This window comes from Oncorhynchus masou, chromosome 12, assembly GCF_036934945.1.
Source record: "Oncorhynchus masou masou isolate Uvic2021 chromosome 12, UVic_Omas_1.1, whole genome shotgun sequence".
Classification (NCBI taxonomy): domain Eukaryota; kingdom Metazoa; phylum Chordata; class Actinopteri; order Salmoniformes; family Salmonidae; genus Oncorhynchus; species Oncorhynchus masou.
Window position 1 is genome coordinate 24,657,573 of NC_088223.1, and position 8,799 is coordinate 24,666,371.

The following is an 8,799-nucleotide window of genomic DNA, read 5'->3' on the forward strand; positions in this document are numbered from 1 at the left end:
AACAGGTGTTCTACTCCGCTAGCCAGCACCTCGCCTAAACAGGTGTTCTACTCTGCTAGCCAGCACCTCGCCTAAACAGGTGTTCTACTCTGCTAGCCAGCACCTCGCCTAAACTGGTGTGCGTTTCTTTCGCCTCCAGATTCATCTGTAAAAGAGACCTTGGTCTCATCATGACTCCCTGTCAAAATAAAGTTTAAATATATATTTTTAAAGGACCTTGGTATTTTCACCAGTGTGGGAAGGGCTCACACAGCCATCTGTCATGTGGATTCCATCTCCACATGTGACAGACCATTTAGTCATTGTGGGTAAATTGTGACTGAATGACTAATTGAGACTGACTGCAATGTCGGCTGCAATGTCAAACAAGCCCATACAGCCTTCTCCGTGTTCTGGAGGTCTCTGATGATCAATTCAGGAGTAGAACTTATCAGCTAAGTTCCTCATCCTCTTATTGACTCTGATGACCGGTTCTGTAGGACCCATTCTATGACTCATAAGCCTAGAGTCCACTTCGTCATGGCAATCTGAGGTGAGATCCTCTGGCTCTGACCTTGGCTCCGGCTCGAGGCAACGCTCGTCTTCTCTCAGCTGTGTGATCTTTGGGTGACTGTACTTGTAGTATATCACCTTAAGACCGAGCCCAACAATGTAGAATGAGATCATAATGCCAAGGATGACATAGGGATTTAGTGGTAGTTCAAAATATGGAGGGTTCTTCTTCATCTGCCACACCCAAAGACCACAAAGCATACCAATATCCACTCCTATCCAGGTGTGGTCGAGGGTGCTCTGGCACCTGGTGTCCCCCTATATCACATTGAACCAGCTGAAATACCAGATGAGTCCTATGGTGGCCCGGTAGAGCCATTCTCCACCAGGGCTGTCCATGAAGTCTGGTTTGAGTCGCTAGGCGAAGAAAAAGAGAACCATCCAGGAAGACAGGAAGTGGGCAGTGATAAAGCAGGGGAAGGCTGAGGCAAAGAGGGCGACTGCTGCCACACGCGGACCAATAAGGAGCAGGTTCCACAGGAAGTAGACCACGGAGGAGAACCAGCCCTGCTTGGCCTTGTCAGGGAGGAGGATGCGCAGGGAACGGTGGTACATGGTCACACTGACGGCGATGGCAGATGCTGAACCAAGTGCCTTCAAGACTGAGGGATAGAGAACACCAACACAGGATGTTAAATAACAGACTGATCAACTAACTGACAATGGATGAAATTATAAAAATGTATCATAATGTTTGGAGTCTGTACTCGTAGATTATGTAGGGTCAGGAGAAAACTCTGAAGCCTAGTTACAGGACAATACCAGCCACAATGTGTCATACCTCTAGGACTGTCACATTTGGCTCCCTAGTTTTTGCACTACTTTTGACGAGGGCACATAGGGCTCTGGTCAATGTTGTGTATGATATAGGGAATAGGGTGTCATTTGGGACGCAGTCTCTGTCTATACATGTACGTACTTGTGATGGGCTCAACCTCTCCCCTCTGGACAATGATAGTGATCATGAGGACAAGCTGTGGGGTGCTCTCAGAGAAAGCCTCGATGAGGCACAGCAGGCTTAGGTCATGGGTCAGATACACAGCATCGCCGCCCATGTAACGCTTTCCACAGCAGAAGCCACATATCGAGATCCTCACCACACCAGCATATCTAGAATGACAGCCAAGCAGTATGTGTAACTTGAGACTATATTCACCATCTTAATTCTATAATACAAAGAAGTGTGGTTACAAAGGTGTTTCTTCCTTGAGATGAGTGGGAAACTCTTTCAGAGAACTGCTACTCATTTACTTAAATGATGTACTACTTCATGAATGTACAACTCTGACAATGTACTCTGGAATGTTTATGTATCTTTTAAAACATGGTATTAGGCAATTGTATTTGCTGTATTTTTCCTGTCAGCCGGGACTATTCCTTTCAACTGCAACACAATCAGTGGATCAGAAAGGGAAACAGAGAAGGAGAATTCTTAAAGGAGCCTTGCTTGCCAGACTCACAAGGACTCTGAAAACAACCTTTTTAGACTATAAACACGGCCTGTGCTGTTTCCAGTTCAACACCAAGTAAACACAGTTGAACTCCACCTGAGGTAGACTCCCATCTGGAAAAGATGTAGGATCTTGAGAGAGCAGAGGTTCTTCACAAGGCTCTCAGTCCTGGTCTCAGTCCCGTCCTTGTCATAGTGGTACCACAGCCAGTTGAAAGCCTGGACCAGGGCTGAGGAACCTAGGAGTAGGAACACCAGCAGTCCCATGAACACATAGTCCTCTTCCTGATAAAAGACACCACCGCCCACGCGTCCAGTCCCACGTCCAGGAGAAAGAACACCAGCAGTCCCATGAACACATAGTCCTCTTCCTGATAAACAGACACCACCGCCCACGCGTCCAGTCCCACGTCCAGGAGAAAGAACACCAGCAGTCCCATGAACACATAGTCCTCTTCCTGATAAACAGACACCACCGCCCACGCGTCCAGTCCCACGTCCAGGAGAAAGAACACCAGCAGTCCCATGAACACATAGTCCTCTTCCTGATAAACAGACACCACCGCCCACGCGTCCAGTCCCACGTCCAGGAGAAAGAACACCAGCAGTCCCATGAACACATAGTCCTCTTCCTGATAAAAAGACACCACCGCCCACGCGTCCAGTCCCACGTCCAGGAGAAAGAACACCAGCAGTCCCATGAACACATAGTCCTCTTCCTGATAAAAAGACACCACCGCCCACGCGTCCAGTCACACGTCCAGGAGAAAGAACACCAGCAGTCCCATGAACACATAGTCCTCTTCCTGATAAAAGACACCACCGCCCACGCGTCCAGTCCCACGTCCAGGAGAAAGAACACCAGCAGTCCCATGAACACATAGTCCTCTTCCTGATAAACAGACACCACCGCCCACGCGTCCAGTCCCACGTCCAGGAGAAAGAACACCAGCAGTCCCATGAACACATAGTCCTCTTCCTGATAAAAAGACACCACCGCCCACGCGTCCAGTCACACGTCCAGGAGAAAGAACACCAGACCACCGACTGTGAAACTGAAAGTATGCAAACAGTAAAGTCCAGACAGTTTAAGTACACACACTTCCAAACAAATCTCCACGCCTCCAACATGTTTTGTAGAAGGAGAAGAGAAATATGTAAAGCACATTGCCATACAACAGAGAGGTAAGTTGTACACAACCTGAGCAGATGATAAAAGACAAGCAAATGAACAAAGTTACTGAAGTCCCTATGGATCCTCATGTAACATACAGTTAAAGTACAACGGTTCCATACTTGCTACAGCACTTCAATGTACATGTTTGAAGACCGAGGCGTGTGAGCATTACTCATATGCCCACACACAGCCTGCTATCATAGACTAGGTGTAACATTTAGTTTACTAAGACACTCAAAATAGTATGATATATATATATATATGGTATGGTATGGTTACATAAAAATAGGCAAAATGTAACATTTTACTAAATGGAGTGTTTCAGATATACAGTTCATACAGAAGAATACAAAATGCTCTGAGACTAGGTCGCCACATGATATGAGATTATAGTATAATGGGCCCTAATGCCACGTTCAGCAATTTACCCATCTAACATCAGCTTGCTTGTGCTGAGGTGGTGGTAATATTTGAGCTGCATCCTTTAAAAAATTGACACAAAATATATATCATAAAGTTGTGGGTGAGTTTCCCATTTTCAATTTGGTTAAATGGGCAGTGAATTCACTGTACCAGACACAGACTTTCTCTCTCGATATTATTTTGAAGACACACCTGTAAGTAAACACAGGATTCTTATTTAGTTGATAGTCATCTGTTGTATTTTGCATGTCATGTATTCCAGGTACACTGTTATTGTATGAGTGTTTATTCTTTCGTGACTAATACATCTTATTAGTCGATTTGAGTAAATGCATTCCTCTTTTATAGAGTACTCTTTGATTAGCTATACCTTCATAATTTAGTAGGTATTTTAGTACATGTTATTTACACTATAGGCTACACACAGCATGATGCATAGGCTCTAACTTTACATCTCTGGCTAGGATAGATTTGATAAATTAAAGAATGGACCGTGGTCACTATAAACAGTTCATACAGTGGCTCGTGAAAGTATTCACCCCCTTGGCATTTTTCCTATTTTGTTGCCTTACAACCTGGAATTTAAATTGATTTTAGGGGGGTTTGTATCACTTGATTTACACAACATTCCTACCACTTCGAAGATACAAAATATATTTATTGTTGAAAAAAAAACACAAAAAACAGAACCCCCCCACCTTTGGAAGACAAATTTGCGACCAAGCTTCAACTTCCTGACTGATGTATTGAGATGTTTCTTCAATATATCCATATAATTTTCCTTCCCTGTGATGTCCTTGCTGAGTGGCCTTTCAGGTTATGTCGATATAGGACTTGTTTTACTGTGGATATACAGTATATCACAAAAGTGAGTACACCCCTCACATTTTTGTAAATATTTGAGTATATCTTTTCACGTGACAACACTGAAGAAATGACACTTTGCTACAATGTAAAGTAGTAAGTGTACAGCTTGTATTAAAGTGTACATTTGCTGTCCCCTCAAAATAACTCAACACACAGCCATTAATGTCTAAACCTCTGGCAACAAAAGTGAGTACACCCCAAGTGAAAACGTCCAATTCGGGCCCAAAGCGTCAATATTTTGTGTGGCCGCCATCATTTTCCAGCACTGCCTTAACACTCTTGGGCATGGAGTTCACGAGAGCTTCACAGGTTGCCACTGGAGTCCTGTTCCACTCCTTCATGACGACATCACCTTCCGTTTGAGGATGCCCCACAGATGGTCAATAGGGTTTAGGTCTGGAGACATGCTTGGCCAGTCCATCACCTTTACCCTCAGCTTCTTTAGCAAGGCAGTGGTCGTCTTGGAGGTGTGTTTGGGGTTGTTATCATGTTGGAATACTGCCCTGCGGCCCAGTCTCCGAAGGGAGGGGGATCATGCTCTGCTTCAGTATGTCACAGTACATGTTGGCATTCATGGTTCCCTCAATGAACTGTATCTCCCCAGTGCCGGCAGCACTCATGCAGGACCAGACCATGACACTCCCACCACCATGCTTGACTGTAGGCAAGACACACTTGTCTTTGTACTCCTCACCTGGTTGCCGCCACACACGCTTGACACCATCTGAACCAAATAAGTTTATCTTGGTCTCATCAGACCACAGGACATGGTTCCAGTAATCCATGTCCTTAGTCTGCTTTTCTTCAGCAAACTGTCTGCGGGCTTTCATGTGCATCATCTTTAGAAGAGGCTTCCTTCTGGGACGACAGCCATGCAGACCAATTTGATGCAGTGTACGGCATATGGTCTGAGCACTGACAGGCTGAGCCCCCACCCCTTCAACCTCTGCAGCAATGCTGGCAGCACTCATACGTCTATTTCCCAAAGACAACCTCTGGATATGACGCTGAGCACGTGCACTCAACTTCTTTGGTCGACCATGGCGAGGCCTGTTCTGAGTGGAACCTGTCCAGTTAAACCGCTGTATGGTCTTGGCCACTGTGCTGCAGCTCAGTTTTAGGGTATTGGCAATCTTCTTATAGCCCAGGCCATCTTTATGTAGAGCAACAATTCTTTTTTTCAGATCCTCAGAGAGTTCTTTGCCATGAGGTGCCATGTTGAACTTCCAGTGACCAGTCAGTATGAGGGAGTGTGAGAGCGATGACACCAAATTTCACACCTGAGACCTTGTAACACTAACGAGTCACATGACACCGGGGAGGGAAAATGGCTAATTGGGCCCAATTTGGACACTTTCACTTAGGGGTGTACTCACTTTTGTTGCCAGCGGTTTAGACATTAATGGCTGTGTGTTGAGTTATTTTGAAGGGACAGCAAATTTACACTATTATACAAGCTGTACACTCACTACTTTACATTGTAGCAAAGTGTAATTTATTCAGTGTTGTCACATGAAAGGATTTACTCAAATATTTAAAAAATGTGAGGGGTGTACTCACTTTTGTGATATACTGTAGATACTTTTGTTCCTGTTTCTTCCAGCATCTTCACAAGGACCTTTGCTGTTGTTCTGGGATTGACTTGCACTTTTCGCAACAAATTACATTAATCTCTAGGAGACAGAACGCGTCTCCTTCCTGAGTGGTATGAAGGCTGCGTGGTCCCATGGTGTTTATACTTGTGTACTATTGTTTGTACAGATGAAAGTGGTACCTTCAGGCGTTTAGAAATTGCTCCCAAGGATGAACCAGACTTGTGGAGGTCTACGATTTCTTTTGATTTTCCCATGATGTCAAGCAAAGAGGCACTGGGTTTGGAGGTAGGCCATGAAATACATCCACAGGTACACCTCCAATTGACTGAAATGATGTCAATGAGCCTATCAGAAGCTTCTAAAGCCATTACATAATTTTCTGGAATTTTTCAAGCTGCTAATAGGCACAGTCAACTTAGTGTATGTAAACTTCTGACCCACTGGAATTGTGATACAGTGAAATAATCTGTCTGTAAACAATTGTTGGGAAAATTATTTGTGTCATCCACAAAGCAGATGTCGTAACCGACTTGCCAAAACTATATTTTGTTAACAAGAAATTTGTGGAGTGGTTGAAAAACGAGTTTTAATAACTCCAACCTAAGTGTATGTGAACTTCCGACTTCAACTGTATATTATTTTATACTAACACAATTGCTAAGAGAAATTTTGTTTAACAAGTAATCTTTTTTATCTTAAAGATAGGGGTAAAAATGATTGGCATCCCCGTTTCAAATACTATACCTCCCCTTGTCAGGAAAATGGCACTGAGCCTTTTTCTATAATGTTTTAAAATGTTTTGGAGAACAGCTTTAGAAGGAGCAAAATAGCCCCTTAAATTTTACATGACATTTTAGTCATTCAGCAGACGTTCTTATCCAGAGCGAAATGCAGTTAGTGCATTCATCAAAGATCCACCATATGTTACAGTAGGTATGAGGTACTTTTCTGTATGTGCACATTTTTCACGCAAAAACCACCACTGGTGTGTGTGGCCAAAGAGCTCTATTTTCATGTCATCTGACCATAGCACCAGTTCCAATGCCATTTATCAAACTCTAGGTGTTTAAATTTGGCCACGCACACCAGTGGTGGGTTTTGCGTCAAGTGAAACATTTTTTTTATTTTTTTTTATTTTACCTTTTATTTAAGTCAGTTAAGAACAAATTCTTATTGTCAATGACGGCCTAGGAACAGCAGGTTAACTGCCTTGTTCAGGGGCAGAATGACAGTTTTTTACCTTGTCAGCTCAGGGATTCAATCTTGCAACCTTTCGATTACTAGTCCAACAATCTAACCACTAGGCTTCCTGCCGCCCCATGCAGGAAATAACCCCATACTCACTGTAAAATATGGTGGTGGATCTTTGAGGTTATGGGGAAATTTTGCTTCCACTGGTCCTTGAGCTTTTGGACAAGTAAAACAATCTGTCCTACTTGTCCGAAGAACTAGTGGCTAAAAAAGCTAATGTCAATTCCTACTGAGTCAGTGTCTCTGTTACACCGACACCATGGTTGTGTCCCAAATGGCACCATATTTCCTATTTAGTGCACTACTTTTGATCAGAGCCCATAGACCCATAACTACTATGGGGCCTGGTAGAGCACCATATAGGGAATAGGCTGACATTTGAGCCCATATGACTGGAACAGAGCAGTCAGAACAGCATCACCACAGGGCTGAACTTACTGTGGGCCTTTCAACATGAGTGTGTCAGGAAAACACAGCAGACATTTTGTCTTTTCATAACAAAGATACAAACATTAATACAAATGTGGTCACTAATTAGTTTACATTGGCTTGCTGATTATAGCTGGTTTATCTTTAATAGGCTACAACTACAAATCAAATTGTATTTGTCACATACACAAGGTTAGCAGATGTTAATGCGAGTGTAGTGAAATGCTTGTGCTTCTAGTTTCGACAATGCAGTAATAACCAGCGAGTAATCTAGCCTAACAATTTCACAACTACTACCTTATACACACAAGTGTAAAGGGATAAAGAATATGTACATAAAGATATATGAATGAGTGATGGTACAGAACGGCATAGGCAAGATGCAGTAGATGGTATCGAGTACAGTATATACAGTGCCTTGCGAAAGTATTCGGCCCCCTTGAACTTTGCGACCTTTTGCCACATTTCAGGCTTCAAACATAAAGATATAAAACTGTATTTTTTGTGAAGAATGAACAACAAGTGGGACACAATCATGAAGTGGAACGACATTTATTGGATATTTCAAACTTTTTTAACAAATCAAAAACTGAAAAATTGGGCGTGCAAAATTATTCATCCCCCTTAAGTTAATACTTTGTAGCGCCATCTTTTGCTGCGATTACAGCTGTAAGTCGCTTGGGGTATGTCTCTATCAGTTTTGCACATCGAGAGACTGAATTTTTTTCCCATTCCTCCTTGCAAAACAGCTCGAGCTCAGTGAGGTTGGATGGAGAGCATTTGTGAACAGCAGTTTTCAATTCTTTCCACAGATTCTCGATTGGATTCAGGTCTGGACTTTGACTTGGCCATTCTAACACCTGGATATGTTTATTTTTGAACCATTCCATTGTAGATTTTGCTTTATGTTTTGGATCATTGTCTTGTTGGAAGACAAATCTCCGTCCCAGTCTCAGGTTTTTTGCAGACTCCATCAGGTTTTCTTACAGAATGGTCCTGTATTTGGCTCCATCCATCTTCCCATAAATTTTAACCATCTTCCCTGTCCCTGTTGA

At 43.2% G+C, this 8,799-nt stretch overlaps 1 pseudogene; it reads right to left on the bottom strand.

The window, feature by feature from the left end:
• Nucleotides 1-414: 414 nt before the first annotated feature.
• Nucleotides 415-4,875, bottom strand: LOC135549280 (XK-related protein 8-like; annotated as a pseudogene).
• Between the last annotated feature and the right edge of the window lie 3,924 nt (nucleotides 4,876-8,799).